The 25,370-nt window shown below is 33.7% G+C and overlaps 1 long non-coding RNA gene across 1 annotated transcript; it reads right to left on the reverse strand.

Annotated features, from left to right (window-relative positions):
• Positions 1 to 1,798: 1,798 nt before the first annotated feature.
• Positions 1,799 to 3,124, reverse strand: LOC146884123 (uncharacterized). Its single transcript, XR_014983956.1, has 2 exons — positions 2,580 to 3,124; positions 1,799 to 2,504 (listed from the first exon to the last, which is right to left on the reverse strand). It is a non-coding gene; the product is annotated as an uncharacterized LOC146884123 (long non-coding RNA).
• Positions 3,125 to 25,370: the final 22,246 nt, after the last annotated feature.

Raw genomic sequence — 25,370 nt, forward strand, 5'->3', positions numbered from 1 at the left:
TGTATTAGGGTGTGTTACGTGTACCCTAATACAAACTGTGTCACTTGTACAATTGTACAATGTTTCGTTAATGATTTAGACGACGTTACAGAAAAGGACCAAATAAAACATGAATTGCAAAAATGAGGACCATTTTAAACATTCGGTAAAAATGAGGACCATTTTAACATTCGGTCAAAATAAGGACCATCCACAACAAACACTACGAAAATGAGGACCAAAAAGGTATTTAAGCCTTATAATAACGTTGGGACAATGGAAGTATTTGTTGAAAGGCGATGTGTTATGAAAACAAATGTTTTCAATATGTTACAAAATATATTTATTATTGTAGTCATAAAGTTTAACAGCTTAAGTTTCGATTTGATCATTGTTGTAGTTGTTTTGATTTGGTCTTTACAACAAATCTTTTGACTCATTAATATGTTCCTTCTACATCCATAAATAAATGTCATTTACCTCTTCCAAAAACACACAACTTAGAGCTTTTATTCTTCTTTTTTATCTCTTCTGTCCTATTAGTTCTTCTTTTCCTCTCTTTGCTTTATTATTTTGGGTTTAATTATTTATTCTTTTTAGAGTACCTTGTTAGTTTTGAAATTCTTAAAAAATCTAGGAAGTTCCTGTTGTATTATAGGAGTTTGCCCAACACACAACGGATAAGTCTTTAATGACAGTGAATATATACGTCTTAGGAAGTGCTCTTTTATTCATAATTTGTCTGCTTTTACAATAATCTTATGGACTTATGGCTGACAATAGCAATAACAACAATGACAACCCTACTCCAGAGATTAAAACATTATTTCCGGAACTTAAATTGTCTTCTCTAGGCAGAACTTTCGACGTTGGCAAGAACGTGTGTATACCCTTTTAGACATGTATGGAGTTGTTACTGCTCTCACGTCTTCAAAACCCAACTCTAGTAACCTTGCAAAACAAATTGAAGACTGGACTCATGCGAACAAGGTATGCCGATACACCTTACTTAATGTCTTGTCTAATGAATTGTTTAATGCTCATTGCTTATATAAGGAAGCAAAAGATACTTGTGATTCATTGATTCTTAAATATATTGTTGAAGACGTTGTCTAACAAAGCTTCATCATTGGGAATTACTACCATTTGTAGATGATTAAAGATAAAGACATTAAGATTCAAATCAACGAATATCACAAGATGCTTGAAGATACCAAACCAGAGAATATAACTATGCTCAATGAGTTTGTTTCATAACTCCTGATTGAGAAACTATTACCATCCAAGAGTGACAATAAGTAACAGTTGAAACTAGACACAAGAAAATGACGCTTCAAAAGCTCATTACACATCATAATTGAAGATACCAACAGGAAGGAGTGTGCTCTACAAGAGCCAACATTATTGCAAAAGCAAACATGGTAGGAGATAAACTCGCTTCGAAAAGGTACGAGAACAAACCTGATCACAAAAGGAAAAATAATTTTTGAAATTCCCATCCCAATGGATCTAACAACATCTTTAAGAAAAAAGGTAATTGCTTCGTATCTGGGAAGTCAAGCCATCATGCACCTTAATGCTCAAGGGGAAGATACTATAATTGCGATTGATGAGTGCGTATTTTTGCCTTCATTTAATGTTTAATTCTGGGTATTTAATTGAATTTGTGTGCTTAAAGAGTGATTTAATTGATAATTTTGATAATTAGGCCATTTGACCTTGTGTGATAAAAATGTGTTAAAAAGTGATTTTTAGTTGTATAAATTATTTTTGGATATTTTAACGTTTGTTAATGCAGCTGAAATTAAGATTAAGCTCATTCAAGGTGGGAAAATAAATTGATTGAAGTTACAAACCACCTTTAAATAAGGCTGAAATTAGCAAGTTCTGAGAAAATCATTTTTGCACCTCCTAAATTACACATACACTCCCCTTTTCCAAATGGGTTGTAGAAAATCTACTTCTACACCCATGCCTTTGTCTTTTTTTCACCCCTCTTTCCACTTATAAACTAAGATGCACTCAGATCATGCCATGTGACAATCCTTCACTTATTAAACTAAACAATCAGAGAGTGACACGTGTTATGATCCAAGAACTCAAAAATTCAGCCAATGAAGTAGTGCCACGTCATCATCATCTTCTTCCCTCAAACCCTAGGCACCTTCTTCTCACGACAACCACCATGGATCTCGACGGCAGCCACCATTGAAGATCCCATCAGGACCGTCAACGCTGCCATAGCCACCCAAGCTCTATCCTCCACACCATTTCCTCCATTGACGCACACAACAGCAGCACCTGCAGTTTTCACGGTCCACACCAGAAGACGCTGCACCAGCAAGCTTTCATTGCACCACCATGGAATCACCATCTCCATCACGCACCAGGTTGGAGCAAATCAGGAACTGCATCTGCAACACTGATCTGCACGAATCAGACTGCATCTTCAACGCATCTGCAATGGCAGCATCATCGTCAGCCATGGATGCGCAACCTTCACCTGAAACCTTCACGAACAGCTGCTGCAACGCGCAAGAATCACTGTAGCATCGTCAGAAAAGGAGACCACATTGCGGGAGAAGAAGAAGAACACAGACCTGCGCCAATCACGAACCTCGCCGTCAACCGCGCCACGAACGCAGCGGCGTTTCCGCCTTCTCACCAACGAGCTTCCACCGTGTCAGAAACCCTAATTCTGGAGAGAGAGTCTCTACGTCACGTGTCAGCCTCTGATTGCATAGTCAAACTGGTCAAATCTGGTCAACTGGTCAATGGAGCAGCAAAGTTGGTCAAATCTGATAAAAAAGTCAAAGACTGGTCAAAGGAGAGGGGTTTAACTACAAATATTGATAATTTTGGATGTCTCTGCAAAATTGGACTACAAAATTGAAAATGGGCTATTTAGAAAATTAATATAAATATTATTTGGTGATAATTTATCAGATATCTTTAAATAATTAATTTATTTAATTATATCATAAATTATTAACCAACTATATTTGTTAAATAGTCTACATCTCTCCAAATATCTTTGAATATTTATCTTTATCTTTATTTTAAAAGATATTTGAGAGGTTTTAGCAACAGAAAAGCTCAATCCAATTCCTATATAAAGAGACCAAGGGAGAAGCAGAAAAGGAAGCTCGGCACATCGGAATTGAGGAACCCTTAAGGGGGCCTAATTTCTTTCTCTCTCTTTTCTTCTCTCTATTCTTCTTTTATTTTTATTTTTATTTTGTATTCCATGGATTGCTAACTTCTTGGGTTGATTCCATTGTAATTTCATTATGGATTTTGAGGTTAGAATGAAATAATTTCTTTGTTCATTTTATTATTGTTGAGGTTTTAATTCATCTATGTCTTTTATCTTTGAATCACGTAAGAAGTAATGATTTGAAATCTATATGCATGTTGATCATATAATTCAAGGGTTTTTAAATTTAATTGAGACTTTACTTTGGTTTTATTTAGAAACTTTCATGTGATTAAATGAGTTTTTACCAATAATTGAGACTTTACTTTGGTTAAAGGTATTTACTCTAACTACAATTAATTGAGACTTTACTTTGATTAATTAAGCTTTTTATTTGGTGAGGAGATAAAAGAATAGACATGATTAGGCATAGTAAAATTTGATTGAGACTGTACTTTGGTTGAATTTACTGTGGATAATCTAAAAGTTCTCACTTTTAATTGAGACTGTACTTTGGTTAAAAGTGAGAACGCCAACAAATTAATTGAGACTTTACATTGATTAATTTGTAAATCTACAACAATAACTAATTGAGCAATAATCTTTAGATATTCGATGATGAATCTATTTTGAAAAAGCAGTGAAATCAATCTATTTTCTTTACTATTGTTTTTATCCTTTTTTATCTCTTCTATTTCTTTCTTGTTTATCTTAATCCTCCTATATTTTTATTATTTCTTTTGACTAACTCTTTTGTATAGAATTTATAAGAAATAATTTGTTGAAAATCAATTCCGTGTTCGTTGGGAGACGACTTTGGGTTACTTTACCTTATCTATTTTGTTGACTATTATCTTAGCAATACTGACGTTGCTATAGGTTAGTAGTATTAATTTGATCGCATCAACGACAGCGTTATCAGCGATCATTTCACAAAGAAATATGATGACCAATATGAGCAAATGGGTTGTAGACTCTAGTGCCCTCTATCAGAGTTAATCTAATCTTTGTAGCATTACTAGAAATAGTTAGGGTTGAAGTGTCATTTGAATTTGACAATATTGTAATGACAAAAAAATAATATTTTAGTAGGGAAGGGATATTGTGATCAAGGTCTCTTTGTACTCAATATTTCATAAATTATTGATGAATCAGGTTTTTCTACTTATATCGTTTACTAGTATGATATGTGGCATTCTAGATCACATGTGAATTCGTCATATGTTATGAAATTGCAACGACTATGATTAATAAATATGCATAATAAAAAAAGTGCTAAATGTAATATATGTGTAAAATCTAAAATAACAAAGAAAACATGTTATTTTGTAGAACATCAAACTGATTTGTTAAGGTTAATTCATACTAATAGAGATGATTTAAAACAAATTATGTCTAGAGGTGGTAAAAATTATTTTGTAACATTTATAGATGATTATTCTAGATACACCAAAGTGTACTTAATCAAACATAAGGAGAAGCCTTTTATGTATTTTTAACTTACAAAGTGGAAGTAGAAAATCAATTGAATAAGACGATTAAAAGGATTAGATCAGATAGAGGTGGTCAATATGTACAATGACTTTTGTGTTAGAGAAGGTATTATCCATGAAGTAACCCCACCATATTCACCTTAGTCTAATGGAATAGCTGAGATAAAAATATAGAACTAGTAAGGATATGATGAATGTCATGCTTATTAGTTCTAGTGCACCTGATAACATTTGAGGAGAAACCTTTCTTACTACATGCTTTTTACTTAATAGAATACCCCATAAGAAAACTGGTAAAACTCTCTATGAGTTATGGAGAGAATATCAACCTAATCTTAAATATCTAAGAGTGTGGGGGTGCCTAGCTAAAGTAATGTTACTTGATCCTAAGAAAAGGAAAATAAGCTCTAAACCCTTTTTATTGTATGTTCTTAGGTTATGCTGAACATAATGTTGCCTATAGATTTTTTGTTCTTAAAAGTGATGTGATTGAGCATAATACTATTGTGGAGACAAAAAATATTGAGTTTTTTGAACATATATTTCCTTCAAAGGTTAGTGATACATTTGAAAAACCTCACTACAAAAATCGTGTTAAATACGACGGTTATTTTTTGTATATAACAGCGCTTATGACTGCTGTCTTTTGCACGTGTGGTGGTTTCACGTACTGCCATAGAATCTGCTGCCACAATGTATAATATGGCAGTCTTATGCGAACCGTGACAACACCCACCATTTAATGCACTACGCAAATAATGGCTGTTAAAATTGCCATAATTTGTTTATTTTAAAAGAATTCCAATGGGCAACACCTATAAGCACCATTATTTGCATTTCATTGAAATATAATATGACATTTAGAACTATCGTAATTTGAATGTAAATTTATTTCAACCATTTTATATTCTCATAGTTTATTTAACTTGTTTTTCATAATATAGGAAAAAGTAAAAAAAAAAATTACAATAGATGAACTTTTAATCACAAATTTTTTCATTCGTAATTCATATTTTCCAACATCATCCAAAAGTTTACATGTTGAAAAAAATGAATAAGATCTTAGATTATTATAACATATTTTCCTAAATTTCTATAGTTATGTCCCTAACTAGTCTTATCTCCCTTGCTTCACCTTCTTACGTCATTCTGTGATGTAGCACCACTCCCTTCATGAAATGCTTGCTCTAACTCGAACAACAATATAAATGGCATGATATAGAAGCTCATGAGGTGGGTAATCATGATAAAGTTTGCTTGGGTTAATCCATGCAGTTCGAACATTGTATCCATTCTCTTCAATTTCACTATTCAAACACAACCATACATTTTAAAAATCATTACAAGTTCTTTTGCATATATATACAATTAAGCAAATACTATAGTCAAATTAGGGATCAATAGAAATTACTTGAACAATAACAAGGTTTAGCCAATGTTCATTAGGTTTCCACTTTAAGATCATTTAAAATTTGTTATCATAAGTAATCAAATTATTTTTCTAAACAGTCTCAAGTTAATGATTAATTTTCTTGTTTACAACATCTTGTTATATGTATCGACAATTCCACATAAACCAAAACACACCTCTAGCAATTGTTAAAAACTTTAACGCACAAATATAAGTAGAAAATTTTGGCCATAACAGTGAGAGCCTTGCAAGTAATTCTATTAACAATCTTAAATTCAAACGGAATCCTTGGTTTTCTAAACCACGACATAGCATGCACTTTTACATCAAAATGCCACCAATTTTTAGTTTTCAAATTGAGTGTCAAAATCAACTAAATAAACTTGTACTAAATACTAACTATTAAGCACATTAAAGGCACACACTAAGAAAGGTATCCCTTGGGACATTTACATAACAAAAAATGCTTGATAAAAACAAAGAGGAATATAGGGTTACCCTTTTCTTCTTGCTCTTGATGGGCGAACCTCATATCCTAACGATGATGGTTCTGTAGTGAGGGTTTAGCATGAGGATGATGGTGACAATGAATTGTTTGGGTTTCGATGAACGGTGAATGACCATGGTGAATGGTTCAGGATGAGGGATGATGTTTGTGTGAATGGCTTGAGCAGGTCGACGATGGTTTAAGTTTTTGGTGAGTCTTGACAAGGTTCGCGTGAATGGCCTGATGCGGTACATGTGAATGGCCTAAAGAGGTGTGTGTGAATATCGTCGAAGTCGTCGTGCGTGGTTGTTGTTGTTGTGTGGGTCACAATGGTGGTTATAAGGCTTTTCGGCGACACACACGTGGAGATACTTGTGGTTTTGCTCCAATGAGTACTGCTTGTTTGGTCGTAGTAGTTCAAGTGAGCGCTTCAGGGAGATCTAGTTGACTGCGATGTGTTATGCTGGCTCCAATGGAGGTCTAGTGATGGTTGAATTGATAGTATTAGGAAATTTTGTTTTTAGGGTAACAAGAATTTAATAAGAGGGAACTTTTGTTTCAATAAAAAAGAGTATTGATGTAGAGGGAAAGATGATTGAAAGAGAAAGATAAGCACGAGATGAGAAAAAAAAATAACGATAGTTGTAAATGTCATATTTTGCTTACAAAATGTAGCAATTATAAAACTATAATATTATAAAGAAAATTATGGTAGTTTTTTAGAACTGTCATATTAAAACCACCATATTTAACTCAATTTTTTGTAGTGCTTATAGATAATAATAATAATAATAATAATAATAATAATAATAATAATAATGACGATGATGATGATGAGATGATGATGATGATGATGATGATGCCGTGTGTGAGGATGTGAAAAGAAGTAAAAGATAGAGGAAGGAAACTTCTTTTGGATATGACTTTTATACCTATCTAGTTGAAAATGATCCAACAAGTTTTCAAGAGGCACTAATGCTCTTGATGCAAAATAGTGGAATAAAGCCATTAGGACTAAAATTGAATCAAATGAGAAAATTAATACTTGGACCTTAGTAGATTTGCCTAAAGGAGAAAAATCCAGTGGTTTTAAGTGGACCTTTAAGAAAAAATATCATCATGATGGATCCATAAATAAATATAAGATAAGATTAGTAGCAAAAGGTTTTACTCAAAATCTCAACATAGATTACTTTGATATTTTTGCCCTTCTAACTTGGGTTTTCTTTATTCGAGTATTGTTAGCTCTGGCAACTACCCATAAGCTAGTGATACACCAAATGGATGTTAAAACTGCTTTCTAAAAGGTGAATTACAAGAAGATATTTATATGACTCAACCTGAAGGGTGTGTTGTCCCTAGTCAAGAAAATATGGTGTGCAAACTCTTAAAATCTTTGTATGGGTTAAAACAATCACTAAAATAGTGGCATGAAAAACTAGATAACGTCTTACTTTGTGATGGTTTTCCACCTAATGATGTTGATAAATGTGTGTAATCTAAATATGAAAATGGTGAATGTGTCATTATATGTTTATATTTGGATGACATGTTAATATTTGGTACATGCATTTAGAACTAAATTATTTATAGGATTTAAATTTGCAATGAAAGACATGGGTGAAGCTAGGGCTGGGCAAAATAATCCAAACTGCACTGAACTACCAAAAACTGCACTGAACTAAAAATCAGTTCGCGTGAACTGCACTGAACTGAAAAATAGTTCAGACAAACTAAACTGAACTATTTTTCTTAAAAATAAACTGGACTGAACTGCACTGCACTGAACTGCACTGCACTATATATGAATTGAACTGAACTGTTTTATGAACTGCACTATGTCAGAACTGAACTGCACTATTTTTTAACTGAACTACACTACTTTTTAACTGAACTGCACTATTCTTGAATTGAACTACATTAATTTTTAACTTAACTACACTATTTTTGAACCGTTTTTGAACTGAATTGCACTGATTTTGAATAAACTTCACTATTTTTGAACCGAATTGTACTATTTTTGAACCAAATTGCATTGATTTTGAATTGAATTGCACTATTTTTGAACTAAATTACATTATTTTGAACCGAATTGCACTATAATGTTTATAATTTGAAAGTGCTTAGAAAATAATACTTGAAATATGCATCATACTTCAATACACCAAAATCAAAATAGGTTTTCCAGTAGGTTCTCCTATAAACAACATCAAAATGTTTATAATTACAATATAATGTTTATCATTTGAAAGTGCGTAGAAAATAATACTTGAAATATGCATCATACTTCAATACACCAAAATCAAAATAGGTTTTCCAGTAAGTTCTCCTATAAACAACATCAAAATGTTAATACATCTTAATACATTTTCAATCATCTAAATTAATTGCACTTGAAGGTCCCACTTCGTATTGAGAAGTTATATCTAAAAAAAAAAATTCATTTTTGAAAACTTAAAATAAATTTAAAAATATCAACTAAAAAGTATATAAAGTTTTTCAAATTCATCAAGCTCTTTAGGATCCTCATTAAAAAGTATAGAGAAAGGTGTTCCTCTTAACCAATCTTGTGTGCAAACAAGTACTTCCACTATTTTAGGCGTTAGGCAACTATGATAGGGATTAACCACCCTTCCTCCGTACTGAATGCACACTCTGATGTTACGATAGAGATAGGAATGGCTAACACCTATCGACCCATGTTTGCAAGGATAGGAAATCTAGTTGAGTTAACCTTCCACCAATGTAAAACATCAAGCTCAACTGACTTTGTATAAGGTTCAGGATCCTCTCTCAAATATTTATCAAGCTCTGATATATAATCAAATCTACGTCCTGTAGCTCTTAGGTAGAAGCTCATGCCATGAGGATCATCATCTTCATCATCTAGTTGAGATTCTTGTTGGCTACTTTGAGAACCCTCCTCAACCCCTTGATATTGATCATAAAGTGTTTTTAAAGATGACAATAATTTTGATTTCAATCCACTGGCCATGCTAGATTCAAATATATAGTCAATGAAGTAATTAACAAAATCCAACTTACTCCTAGGGTCAAACACAACAGCAATCAGTAATAAGATATTAATTCCATTGGGATTTCCCCAATATTTGTCATACTTACCCTTCATCCTCATTGTCATCAATCTTATGCTCACATCACTACTCTCAGAATATTGTCAAATCTTTTTACCAATTCTAAACACTTCCTTCATATACATATGACTAGTGACGTAAGAAGAAACAGAAATGTGCATGGTAGAGTCATAAAACATCTTTAAGAATGGTAAAACAGACCTCGCATATTCCCAATCCTCTTCTAGTGGCATACCACTACTTTGGCCATTTCAGCACCAAATTTCTTATCTTGCATATTTAGCAAGACAAAGGCATCTTTGTACTTCAAGCTTGCCTCTAACATTAGATAAGTTGAATTCCATCTGGTTTCAACATCAAGGCAAACAAGACCTTTATAACAAATTCCCTCTTGTTCAACACAAGCCTTGAATGTAGCAAATCAAGCTGGAGAAGATTTCACATATTTAACTGCACTCCAAATTTTTGAAATTGAATCTTTTATCTCTTTTAACCCATCCTTCACAATCAAACTTAATATATGTGCGCAACAACGTATATGAACATATTCTCCCTTTAAGACAAGACAATTCCATGATAACATCCTTCTTTTGAGGTATTGGACCCCAACATTATTTGCTGTAGCATTATCCACAATGACACTAAGGACTTATTTCAACTCCCAGTTATTCCAACAAGCCTCAACATGTTTAGCAATGAGCTCCCCTGAATGACCTGTTATTTGAGAAAAATTCAAAATTTTCTTATGCAGCTTCCAATCTTCATCAATAAAGTGAGCTGTTAAACTCATGTAGTTTAGGTTTTGGATTGAAGTCCATGTGTTTGTAGTTAAGCAAACCCTCCCACATTGCTTTGATAGAAAAATTTTCAACTTTGCTTTTTCCTCTTCATAGAGTTCCCACATTTCACGCCTCAATGTAGTGCGGGATGGGACCTCAAACCGTGGCTGCAAGGATCGTACAAAGTCACGGAAGTCTTCATCTTCAACAAATCGAAAAGGAAGCTCGGACTTCACAAACATCTTCACCAACTTCATTCGAGATGCATTCTGGTCAAACTTAGAAATAGTTGGTGAAGGGCCAACACTAGCCCCTTCTGTAGTTGATGATGACAATTTTTTCCTTTTGAATGATTCTCTATTAGGATTTTCCTTGCATCTTATCAAATGATTCCTCCTCCCACTTGTTCCGGCCAAATATGTAATCAAATCACCACAGTAATTACACTTAGCCTTCTCAAAATAAGGATTTTGTTTGGTAAAATGCCCCCACACATCTGATCGACCTTTACTATGCTCAGTTGACGATGTAGCCATACAAGGAGGTAAAGGATCAATCCCAGAAGTAGTTGGTGTGAGAGTTTCGACGGTTTCTAGCAATGTAAAATCCATCTATTTCTCTTTTTCTCTGTTTCTTTGCCTCTGTTTTTGCTTCTCTTCGCCACTTCATCTTACCCTTTTGAAGTTCTGAGCTTCTCCTACATGGAAAGTTTCAAAGCTAAAAACTTTAAAATGGTTCTTCAATTGGGTGGTTTGGGTTCTTGTTCAAGACCTACATGTGATGGCTTGATTCTCTTTGTAGAAACATTATGTAAGGTTATCAATAAAATATATGTTAGACCTAAAAATTATTGGGTTGCAGGATCAAAGTCATCTATTTTTCAAAAGGATATATTGGGCTGCAGACCTAAACAAATTTTACACAACAAAAATTGATTGTAATAGTTGACCAACAGAAGAATATATTTTTCAAAGGGATAAAAAAGGAGAAGGAATAAAAAACGATTGCAAGCAGGCTAACAGTGCAGTCTCCCTCAAAATTTAACCTTTAGCTTATAACTCCTTTAAAAAGACATGCTTCAAACTGATTTTAACGAAAACATAGAGACAAGTGATCCAGAGGAAAAAGGAGAGAAACAAAGAAAACTTGAAGTTATTGACAAAGTATAGAACAATCAATAATCCAGAACTACCTCTTTTTGTATAACATGAAACATTCTAAAAGTTGACCATAAAAATTACTATAAAAGCAAGTCCAAAAGGAAATATACCTAACTTCTCACGAACTTTGTCAATGACCTCTTCCGACACAGGTCCATCAGGTGAAAAGGATGCATTGCATAGTCTATAAAGTCTCTGAATATAATATGGTGGGAAATTGAGATGGATTTCTTGGATCCTGCGAGAGACAATGTCACTATTACACGTATTTATCAATTTGTTAGCCAAAGATAAAGGAAACAAGGGAATGATGAAAAGTGGGAGCAAAAGAAAAGTAGAAAATTAAAAAGTATGAGTGGAGATAGCAGACAAAGGTAGAATACCGAGGTAGGAAAGAAAACTAGACAATCCCCACCCAAAAGAGAAAATTGAGTTAGTTCATGATGCATAGATGTATATAGTATATATATAAAATGATTGTTTAGAAACTGATTGAAAAGCAAAAAACCATGTCTGATTTTTCTATAAAGCGTAAATTTATAACTACTACTTTTTGAATAAACTATATAAATCACATATAATATAACCATGCTACAAAAACGTGAAACTTGTAGCTATTAACTCTCTAAATATAAAAGAATAACATCAAGAACATATAGCATGTGATTTAGCAGCCATAATATTTATAGTATTTTTTCTTTAACCATTTAACTTTTGTATGGTCTAAATTCACGTAAAAGCAAGCTAGAGTAGGTTGGAGTATAATCGTTAGAACCAAAAAATAATAAATGGAGTAAAAAAAAGCTTATACTCACTCAACGGGAAAAGAGAACAAATTATTGTAAATAAAAGACTTCAATTCAATATCTTGTTAAGTGTCTATGTTACGCTTCTTTTACCTTTATTTGTTTTTATTCCCATGTTGTATGTGATAAAAAAAGTTGGATGATATTATGCAAGGGAAATTTCTCTCTTTTTCTTTTAGTTGTCCTAACTAAAGAAGACATGGGTTTCTTGAAAGTTCATGAGCCCAAAAAACAATATTTTCTTATAGGTTTAAATTCCCATCATGCACCAAAATGAGAGAGAAATGAACTGATTTTATGTATATAGGAAGTAAAAGTTATATGATAAACAATATTTGCACAAGATAGCCCACTTGTGTCTCTTCTTTTAACATGGGTAAATAATGGTTTTATTCTAGAGCAAGAAATGAAAAGAGAACAACCTAATAACCAAAGTAATCAAACACCAAAGGAAACAGGGAAAGAAACACTTGGGGATTGAGGTTATGGAGATCTACCTTGGGAGAGGACTGTTGAATGGGGATTTTTATGATCACTTTCAAAACACATATAATATATATATATATATATATATATATATATATATATATATATATATATATATATATATATATATATATATATTATATATATATATATATGCTAATGGCCTTGTGCTCGCTTATTCACTTCAGAAAAAAGAAAACAGAACATTCCTAGCGTTAAAAGTGGTCTAAACTACACCATGCTTTCATGTCTTTTGATTTTACCTTTTCTGCAAATTTTTGAATTTCATGAGCTCAACCTGAACGTATAAGGCTTTCAAAGCTAAAAGACTTATGCTTAAAAAAATATATTAGGTGAAATTTTTGGAAAGGCATGTGTTAAATGGAATTGGTAACAGAGACATTAGAAGCATAAGAAAACAAAACTGGTATGGGAAAACATTGAAGGGACTTGATAAAAAGAAATTTATATTGACCCTTTTACCAAATAATTAACAACTGTGTTTGCTTGGACTGAGTATAGGCTTTTGTTGTGTTTTCTCTTTTATACATAGATTGAAGATAAAGAGGAGTGAAAAAAAATAACAAAGAGTCTGATGAGAATTCTACCATTCAATCAAAACTCAAAATCACAAATGAGCATTGCCTTTTATACTAATCATTACATTAAAATAAGCCCAAAAAAGAGTATGATGCCAAAACCCAACCTATTTTGTTTAATGTTTGCAACAAATTGATTGGTAAGAAACTCCATAACATGAGCCTAAAACAGAGCTTGAACCAGAAACCCAACTAATTTTGCTTTATGTGTCAGCCTGATATGTTTGGTTGTTTCAAATCACAAGTTATTATTGCATAGAATGTTCAAATCACAAAAATAGAATAGAACAACATAAATGTTTTAATATGTAGCATATCTATTCTAGTAATCGACTTCACTGACTTGAAACTGGAAGCCAAAAATCCTAATTGGGAGACAATAAAATCTGAAGTGCACAGGGTTGTGTTTCTCGACTGTGTTTCATGTTGTTGACGAAAAAATCCCTAACAAGTTCATCTCAATAAAAGATTAGAATGATCGAATTGGAGAAAAAAGAAGAAGCGAAATGAAAACCTAAAGATATAAAGAGATCACCTTCGACGGCAGCAATCTTCGATGGCGGCAAAACCTTCGATGGCGGCGAAACCTTCGACGGTGGCACAACCTTCGACGGCGACGAGGCGACGGAGATAGGATCTATCTTGGTCGTGGTTGAATCTCGGTGGTGATTGAATCAAAAGTGTGTGTGGACCGATTGTGATTGAAGAGAAAGAAAAAATGACAGTTCAGTGCACTGGATGTGAATAGTTAACTATTTGCAGTACAAATTTTCAAACTTTAACTAAAACACAATACAGTTTCATTTTACTATTAATAATTCAGTTATTTTTGGTTTAAAACAGTATAGTTAACTTAAGTACTGTACAGTTAAGTTATCACCGTGAAGCCAATGTGATTCTAGCCAATGTGATTTTAAGTACTGTATAGTTAACTTAAGGGAGATAATATATTACTATCCCAAGAAAAATACGTTGAGAAACTTCTTAGGAAGTTTGGATATTTTGACTTCGAACTAGTGAGCACCCCTTATGATGTTAACTCTAAATTAATGAAAAATATAGGAGAATTTGTTTTTAAACCTTAATATGCTTAGATAATTGGGAGCTTAGTGCACTTAATGAGCTTTTCATGACCTAATATTGCTTATGTAGTACACAGACTGAGTAGGTACACTCAATGTCCTAATCAAGAACATTAGGATGCACTTGCAAGACCTATGAAATATTTAAGAGGTTCAATGGATTATTGAATATAGTGGGTTTTTCGTTGTACTAGAAGGGTACAATGATGCTAACTAGATCTCTAATTCAAATAAGACAAAACGCACTAGTTGTCATGTATTCACACTTGGGGGTAGTGTGATTACATGGAGACCAGCCAAGCAAACAATTATTTCAAGATCAATAATGGAATCTGAGTTTGTTGCTCTAAAAATGACTGGTAGTGAGGATGAGTGGTTGAAAAACTTCTTAGAAAATATTCCACTAGGAATGAAACCAACCCCATTTGTGTTAACACATTCAGAACTACAATGGAAAGAATAGACATATACAATTGAGACATAATTTGGTGAAACAACTACTAATGAGTGGAACTATTTACGTTAATTATGTGAAGTCAAAAGGGAATCTAGCAGATCCTCTAACAAAACCCCTGAAAAGAAATATGATTTTGAAAACATTGAAGGGAATGAGACTTAAGCCACTTGCAAACAAACAAATGAGGGTAGCCTAACCTTTGTGATTAGAGATCCCATGAATAAGGTTCATATGGGTAAAAAAAAGTCACTTGTTAGTTATGATAACACTAAATTGATTTTAAATCAATTATGTCCACTCTTATTATTTGTGTGAAAGTCTTAGAAACTACATTATTGAGAGGCTAAACTTTGTATTTAAAATTCTACGCTGTGTAAGAATTTTAGCTTAAACAAAGATTTTAATTATTTTCATATCTGTTATAGGTGGTGTAAACCCCGTACCACCCCACTTTTTTCACTTTCTCTCTTTTCCCTCTTCTCATATGGCACAACAACACCATAGAGGAGGAGAGCCCATCCCCTTTCCAGACATCTTCTTTAACCCTACTCTAAAAAGGGGAAAAACTTCATTTTCGCTAGGTCATTCCAAAAGAGTAAGTTTCCCTTCTCCTCTTTTCTTGAATCAAGAATCAATTATCATGATTGTGAGGTGGTGGTTGTGCATGTGCTATCAGAATGTCTCCTAAGATTTCTTAGTATGCTTTGAGTCTAATAGCATATTAGATTTTGAATTTGGCTTCTTTCTTGTGTTTGTTTAAAACTTTCGTGAAATATAGCGATTAAGTGTTGTGGGAGATGAAGAGGAATTTCTAAATCAGGTAAGGGAAGCTAGTGCTGTTTTACTTTGTAGTGATTTTAAAAATTAATGAATGCATGCTGATGAATTTGATCTGTGATGGGTATGATTGTTTTTGCTTGTATGGTTTGAATTCTGTTTCTCGTAGCCGAATCCACAGGTTGTGGAAATATCCACTTGTTACCTGTGGATCCCGTTGTTTGAATTATGCTTCTCGTAGTTGAATCCACAAGTTGTGGAAATATCCACTAGTTACATATTGAACATGTTGGTGTGAATTCTGCATCCTGGAGCCAAATCCACAAGTTGTAGGAATATCCACAAGTTACTTGTGGAACCTTATGTTTGCTTTCTCGACCTTTAACATGAACTCTTGTTTCCCCTCTGTCATGTGTGATATTTGTGTTTTTCTTTGTGTTTATGAAGTTTTACTAGTTGTTATTGAACATTGATGTTTCAATGTGCTTATTACATGAAATTATGAAATATGATATGTGAATATGATGAATAAGTTGTGTATGGTTGTTTAGTATGAGGAACTTGGTGTGAGATCATGTTTTATGGAGAAGTGATGAGGTTATAAGTATAAAAGATAATCAATGGAATGGAATGAGAAAAGATTATTTGAATTGTTTGTTGTATAAGGGTTGTGCTTCTAAGGAAGAAGTGCAATCCTCACTAGTAGTTTGTTATGCATTGGCTAAGGATATGTGTTGGTCAAAAGCTATCCTATACTCTACTAGGTTTACAAACTCATATAGAGTGTAGTGACCTAGGTGGTGAGTGTTGAAGGAGGTTCTTATGGCGGGATTAGGGGTGGTGGGACCATTAATCTGGCGATGGCATAAGTAACTTACCCTATCTAAAGGAAATTGATTGATGTTAGTTAGGCCAAGTGGAGCCAGAGCCTTTTCTGCAATCCACTTGTATGACAGGTGCATAACTTCTTATATTTGAGTCGATGCATAAATCCGAATAAAATCAAGTCTAAAAGTTATGTGTTTATGAATGTAGTCTAAACTGCAAAGTGTATGATTAATATTATTGTTTCAAATTTATTTGATTGTGTTATGATTTCTCAATTTTATCATTAGGTTACCCTTCTTTGTGTGTTGGTTATTATGTTATTTTTGCTATGATCGCTATCATGGTGTGCGCAGATAGGACTATAGGTGGTGATGTGACTAACCAGTAGGTTGAGGGTCCTTAAAGGAAAGGATATTTTCGAAGTATGTATATAAGTATATGAAATGATGTAATTACTTTTTTTCAAGTGTATTTTGAAAAAAATTTATAAACCTAAGTAGTTTTGAAAGACTGTGACTATGTAAGGACTGTAATTACACTATTATTATATGGTTATGTATGTCTCCCTTTAATCACATGGTCAGGTACTATTTAATACTAAATTGTAGGAACCCAAGGAAGTAGTATAATCAAATTTCTTGAGTCGTTACAGGTGGTGTATGATTTGTTGCATACACATGATGAAATCACCTATCTAAGTGTCAAGTGGGGTCGCTTGTATGAGATCTTGGTATGATCTCTAAAGTACTCATGAATATCGAGCACGTGCATGACCTAGTAAGTGATACACAACGATAACAACAAGGATTTTTTGGGTGTTTTGTGATTGATAAACCATTAATGCACATCAAGTTTCTTTGGTTTATATAGCTTGCTATAACAACCACAATGTGTGTTAAGTTTCTCAATCTAGGACTAGTTCATATAACTTGTTATACCAACTCTAATGCATGACATCTTATATGAGACCCATTATTTTCTTCAGTCTTTTTTTTTTCTTATCTTTTGCAATATGTAAGGGATTGCTATAAAAACAATGTTTTGAATATATTTCAAAATATATTTACATTGTTGTAACCATAAAGTTTCGCAACTTCAGTTTCAATTGGGTCATTATTGTTGCATCCGTTTTGATTTGGTCTTTACAACAAATTTTTAACCATTGTTGAGTTCCTCGCAGGCCATGTGATTTTGGCCCATTACTATGCTCCTCCTCCATCTATAAATATATGTCATTTGCCTCCTCCAAAAACACGCAACTTGAGCTTTCATTCTTCTCTTCTTTCTCTCTCTTTATCTTATTATCTTGGTTTAATTATTTATTCTTTTTATAGTACCTTTCTAGTTTTAAGACCATCGAAAAATCCGAGAAATTCTTGTTGTATTCTGAGGGACTTGCACAACACACTGCGGATAAGTCCTTAAGGGTAATGAATATACATGCCTTAGGAGGTGCTATTTTGTTCATGATTTGTCAGCTTTTACAACAAGAAGCACCCATATTTTCTAGCTTCAAAATCATGAGAATGATAAGCTATTATAACAAGAAAAAAATCCTTGCATATACTCATTGATATTTAATGGAAGTACCCATAATTTTCTAGATGAAAGGTGACTAAGAAATTGGGTTGTCCTATCACAAATATTCTCACCTTAGGTGTGGAAGTAGTAGATGATGCTTGTGTAACTATTACTTCAACAATTAACCAATTCCTTTGAATGCTTCACAACATTGATTTTACATAAAGTATGCTTCTTTTGCCCTTGGGATGTTGTGATGTGGTGCTCGGAATTGAGTGGTTGGTTACTTTGGGAGACATTACCTACAATTTTGATAGGTTATCCATGCAATTTTATGTTCAAGGTAAACAAGTAAAGGGCATAAGACTTATAGAAAACAATTGCTTCTAGTATTTATCCATGTCCAATTATGTGACAAGAATAATACCTTCCTACTATAATCATTAACCATACATGTCCATAATCAAGATATTTCTGAATATGTTGATGAATTACTAGGGTAGTTTGTGGACATTTTCGAGAAACCTACCACACTGCTACCTAAGAGAAAATTCACTAATCATAAAATTCCTTTGGTTGCCAAGGCCAATACTATTAATAAGAGACCTTATCGATATGCTAACTAATAAAAAGATGTTATTGTCAATTTGGTGCAAAACGATCTTAATTATGGTCCAATATAGAAAAGTAGCAGCCCTTTTGTCATAGTTGGCAAGAAAGATGTTCTTGGAGACTTTGTGTTGACTACAAAGACCTTTATAACCAAACCATCAAGTATAGGTTCCTTATTGGATGATTTGTTAGATGAGTTAATCGTTTTGAGATGTTCTCCGAAATTGATTTACGCTCAAGTTATAATCAAGTGAGAATAAAGCACAATCATATTCACAAGACTTTATTTAAAACACATGGGACCACTTTGAATACTTGTTCATGCAATTTGGTCTAATCAATGCACCAACCACCTTCCAAGGTCTCATGAATGATATTTTCAAGGAATATTTGAGAAATTTTCTTTTAGTGTTTTTTGGTGGCATTTTAATATATACCAAGGATTCACAACATCACCTTTCTCATTTGCATATGGTATTGCTGACTATGAGAAGGAATTCCTTGTATGATAAAAAAAATATAAATGTTACTTTGGTGTAGAGAAAGTGAAGTATTTAGGTCATTTCATCTCAAAAGATGGTGTATCAACTGACTCAAAAAAATTATGGCATAAAAAATTGGCCATTACCAATATCTTTGAAGCGATTAAGGCGATTTTTAGGACTTGTAGGGTACTGTAGAAGGTTTGTGAGAGGATATGGTGGTATTGCATGGCCTTTAACTAACATGCTAAAGAAAAATAATTTCCATTAGTTTAAGGAAGCAAAAATTGCATTTGATTTTTTCAGATAGTCTAATGAAGTCACCAATATCAGCATTACTTTACCTTTCTAAGATGTTTGTGGTTGAGGTAGATTCTTTTGGTTATGCAATTGCTGCAATGCTCATGCAAAATCACCATCCAATTGCTTTTATTAGCAGGGCTCTCTATATGCAACAATAGCTAGTTTCCACATATGAAAAAGAGTTGTTAGTAGTAGTCTTTATAGTCCAAAAGTGGAGGCATTATATATTGAATGCTCACTTCATTATCAAAACAAACCACATAATCTAGCAATATATTCTAAGTCAAAGGTTGACTACAACAATCCAATAAAAATTGTTGGTGAAATTAATGGAATTTGATTTCTCAATTGAGTTCAAACAAAGAAAAGAAAATGTAGTAGCAAATTCTTTATCAAGCCAAGAAGTAATAGACTGTAAAGTAATCATAACTCTCACACTTGAAAGCACTATGTTAAACAGAATCACCAACAATCTCCAACCTGATCCTGACATTCAAAAGTTGTTCCATAACTTGGAAACAAATGCTTCTTCACATAAATATTATACTTGGTGATACTCAATTTACATACTTTCATATCTAGACTCATTACACTCCTTTAGGTTATCATTTCTTCTATTTTACATTATTAATGTAGTTTCTACACTTTTTAGGAATTTTAATTCAAAGCTGAAAATGGTACAATGGTTTAGTCTTAATGCTAAAAATTTCATCTTGGCAACTCTGACCATTGCTAATTATTTTGTTCATAACTTTTTCCACAAGTTCTCAATTGAGTTTATGTTTACTACATTGGATTCTAGACTCAAATAACTTTAATTTGAGTGGTAGAACATAATTTTTGGAGCTCTAGTCTAGTTGCAGTTCATGTTGGAAGACGAAGACGACTTGTAAAGGCATGACCAGCACAACTCAACAATGTTTGCTAGTTGTTTGGGTCATAATTTTTCCTACATGTCTCCAATTGAGCTGATTCTTATTGCGTTGGATTTGAGACTTAAAGAGCTTCAATTTGAATACCATAACATTTTTTTTAGCCTTGGGCGAGATGAAGTTTCATTTGGAAGTTGGAGGTAGTTACTTGAGCATAAACAATTTCGCCCCTACTTTGAATACTGGTGTAATTAGCAAAGTTAAAGCAGGCCTCCTCTCAATCTAACGAGCTATTGAACTACACATGGAATGGTCCAAATGAGGTCGATCTAGGGCAATGTAACCATCCATACCAAATCAGGAGACAACACATGAACCAAAATCTTAATGGGCAGCAACACACACATACACACTCTCACACAAATAAGAAAACAACTTTTGCCAACCTTTTGGAATTTTCAAAATCTCTTGATTTTGGGCATAGGGCAGTAGTCGTGAAATGGAGAGAGGGAACTCCTTTTTTTGTAGGAATTAGAGAGATGTTAAGTGTCACTTATTAAGGATGGTATTTTTTTATTTTGTTTTTCGCATAAAGGAGGCTCGGTGTTGTCTTATGAACTTTATGTTTTGAATAGCTAACATAGAATTAAGGGGGATGATTTTCGGGTGGATTATTGTAAGAAATCCTTCTTTTGTCCATTTTTTGTATCAATGTTGATTACTTTTTTCACTTTAGCCTAATATGTGTCTTGTTTTAATCTTGTGTAGACTGAAAATCATGATCAGTGCTCTAGTAGATGTGATATTTATGCTTTTGCTTGTCACCTTGCGCTTCCATTCCATTCTGCTATGAAATATGTGTAGATGAGTCAGATATTACCTCTTCTAAATATGTTGATAACTCTTAATTTATTCTTTCTATTGTTCATCGTCTTATTACTTCTAACTTATTTGTGCTCAATTGTTTCCTTTCTCTGGTTTAGTATCTCAGCTTTTGCATCTTTCAGCTTGGTAGAATGTTGAGTTTAACTCCTTTAACTCCCATTCCAATTTCTAGTGTGTTAACCTCATACTCTCAATCAAAAGGCTCTAGCTAGTGTTGTTTATAAGTGCTATTTAACCTTTCCATTTGGCTTATGATAACAATTTTGATGAGTTTTGAGCACTAGCTCGGCCATTCATTATGTTATAATTGATGTCATTCATCTTCCTTGTTAACTTTGCACTAGTCAGTTTTAACTCTGCATAATTCATGACTTATTTTCCTTTCTATATCTATTTCGTTTTATGACTAGTTGAGAATGCATGTGCTTAATTTCTTTGAGCTTATAAATCGAGTTAGTGATTAGTAATTGGTTATATTAGCTTAATTTTGTTTTTGCTTTAAGTTCTAGTCTTGAGTTGTGTTTATTTGATTGAGATTAGGCCAGTAGTTGTCCTACATCTTGAATGAATCAGATTTCCTAGTTATTTACGATGCAATCGCTTAGAAATTCAGTTCATTCTCTTTCTATTTATCTTTTAAATAGAAAAAACCCAAAATATTTCCTTTTGCATTCAAAAGTTATATCCTTGGACTGAGGTGAGTTAATCCTTACACTACATTAGTAAGAGGATTAGTTTTGTTTTGTTTGAGACAGTTTAGGTGACAAAGTTGTCACCATATTGTCATTGTTTCCAAGGATAGTGTTAGTGTTATGAGTTTGTTCAATACTTTTTCTTGCAATTGTGTATAATTTTTTTTAGTTTTTCTTATTTTCCTAGCCTTATTCTCTTTAGCTACTAGTTCAAGAAACTTGCTTTGTGCTGCTAAAATCTGATTGTGTGGCTAATCTCAACATGTGGCCAAACATAAATGAAGTATAAAATAGAATTGATTGTAAAAAACACAATACCTACGAAAAATCTGATCACTATAAAGTGTTACAAATATGGATGATCTCAAACATAATATTTTGCATGATTACGTATAAGGAGGTACAATAAAAGCAACTTAAGCATTATTTCCATACTTGAAACCTGCAAATATTGTGTCTGTCAAAGCTTATTAGTAATGTAATATGGCTATTTGTTCAATAATTAAAGCTTATTAGTTCAATAAAACATATTAGTAATGTAATAATTAAGAGGAAAAGATAAAAAGCAAAAAACTAAATATGACATTTAATTCAATATGGCACTAGTGCAGATTGGGGTTTTTTAACTCGCCTTATAGGCCTCGGTTACTGCGGGACCGAAGCCTATAAGGAGGCGGTGGCATTTTTGAAAATTTTCTCAGCATTTTGCCTCGGGTCCAAATTCAACCGAAGCATATAACCGGTTTTATGCTTCGGTTCTCAACCAACCGAAGCCTATAACCCATCTGTGGCCCCCAGTATTACAAAATTGCCACTAACAGCGCATGATTTGGCCTCGGGTAACAAAGGACCGAGGCCTATAACAGACGATTTGGCCTCGGGTGGCGAAGGACCGAGGCCTATAATGCTTTATGCCTCGGGTGTTTACAAAATCGAGGCCATATCCTTTATTTAGGTTCCCAAATCGCGCGAACCCATCATTGTTCATCATCTTCTCTCTCGCAAACCCTCTCCGCCACCGTGCCCTCCACACGATTCGCCCTTCGTTGCCCTCCATCGCCGATTGTGACTCTGTCCACGAAGTTAGGGTCGACGGTCTTGCTCCGCCACTGAACAACAGGCGAAAAGGAAGCAGATTCTGCCAACGTCGCGCCTCCGTTGCGCCCTCCTGCGCGCCACCGTCATGCCGCCTCTGTTGCGCCCTGGTTACACCCTCTTTCGCGCATACGTCGCGCCCTCTGTCGTGCCTCCGTCGCCCCACTTCGCCACGGTCCCTGACAGCCACCACTTGGCGACAAACGTTGCACTGTTGCTCCGTGTCACTGCTCCGGCGAGTATCTTGCGCCTCCTTCGCCATTTCCAGCCACCGTTGCACCGCCAATTCTGCCCGGGGTAAATTCAAAACGCGTTCTTTTTTTTTTGTTTTGTATATTTTTTTATGATTTAGGTAATTGTTTTGCATTTTGATGAGGTTTTTGGTTGATTTTTGCGTTGTTCTTTTGCTATTTTTACGGTCTCTTATTTATTTTATTGTCTCTTATAGCTCTTGAAGACCTTAGTATCGTGGGTGTGCATCATCTTCCATTGTCATTCAATTTTCATGCTCCCAGGTTCCTAATTCTATTATTTTGTAAGATTTTGTTGTCTATTATGTATTAGTAATATGTTATATATATGTGGTTTATTATTTACATAAATATTTGTTTGATTTGTGAGTTAGCCTTAGTTTCCCGTTTGAGATTCAATACGAAAATTATGTATTGTCCCCAAGTTTTCATTTTCAAAAAACTACATTTTTTTTTAAATTAGATATAAGGGGATACAATACTAATAATTTAAATGTATTGAATCTTGAATTGTCCGATTGGACAGTTTAAGAAGATTAATCACTTTCTAGTAATTTATTAGTGCATATATATATATATATATATATATATATATATTTTAAAATACATATCTTAAAATTCATGAATATTTGTCAATTGTGTTTTGTGTTGATCATCAGGTGCATATTTGATTGTGGTTTATAATCACTTTCATTTCGTGTATCCTGAAGGCCAATGCGAAATGTTGGCAAAATTTTGTAAAATTTAAGATATGTATTTTAAAAGTAATATGTACCAATAAAATAAAGAAAGTGAATCTTCTTAAATGGGATAGGGTCACACCTTCATTACGACGTGAGCATTGATTCAAAGATTATTGAAATTGTTCACGCAATTTCAGTATGGATCGAGATTGGATTAATTTACCACGTATTAGCGCTGAGTATGAGAATGGAGTAGAGGAATTTATAAAATTTGCGCAACGTTATGATGAGAGAAGTGATGATGAGGTGAAGTTCAGATGTCCTTGTGTCAACTGTTTGAATGGAAGAAAATTGAATGCAACTCAAGTTAGGGAACATCTTATTTGTGATGGTTTCCTTAGAAGTTATACAATATGGACATGGCATGGCGAATTAATACACATTCCAACTATTTCTCGGACTAAATATCTTGCCAATTCCTCCATGAAAGAGCGATAGGAAGAGCGACGGGAAGAGCAATTTGAAGAGCGAGTAGAAGTAGAAGACAATATGGAGGACATGATACGGGATGTTGGCGCAGAAACTTTTGCACAAGCGCATGTGTATGAGACGATGTCTACTGATGCGGAAACTCCGTTGTATGTTGGTTCAACTAAGTTCACGCGATTATCAGCGGTTTTAAGACTTATGAATTTGAAAGCGACCAATGGTTGAACAGATAAAACCTTCACAGAATTGCTCGTGCTCTTGAAGAAATGCTTCCCGAAGGAAATACTCTACCTACTCAAAACTATGACGCCAAGAAAATTCTTTGTCCGGTGGGTATGGAGTATAAAAGGATACACGCATGTCCTAATGATTGCATATTATACAGAAAAGAATTTGAAGATTTGAAAAAATGTCCAAAGTGTGGGTCATCACGCTACAAGCAGAAAAGAAACAGTGAAGATAATGGTCAAATAGAGAAGGAAGGATCTGCTTTGAAAGTAGTTTGGTACCTTTCAATCGTGCCCAGACTTAAGCATTTGTTTGCAAATCCTAAAGACGCTAAAAAATTTAGATGGCATGCAACTGAGAGAAGATGTGACAGACTCCTTCTTCATCCAACTGATTCAATACAATGGAAAAATATTGATCAGGAATTTCCCAAGTTCGGTGAAGAATGTAGAAATATTCATTTTGGCTTAGCTACCGATGGAATGAATCCATTTGGTAATTTAAGTACAAACCATAGTTGTTGGCCTATTATATTATTCATTTACAACTTATCTCCTGGACTCTGCATGAAGAAAAAATACATGATGTTGTCTATGATGATATCTGGTCCAAAGCAGCCTGG

This window comes from Vigna unguiculata, chromosome 8 (assembly GCF_037176805.1).
Source record: "Vigna unguiculata cultivar grain cowpea cultivar isolate G323 ecotype 2 chromosome 8, ASM3717680v1, whole genome shotgun sequence".
In the NCBI taxonomy this organism is placed as follows: domain Eukaryota; kingdom Viridiplantae; phylum Streptophyta; class Magnoliopsida; order Fabales; family Fabaceae; genus Vigna; species Vigna unguiculata.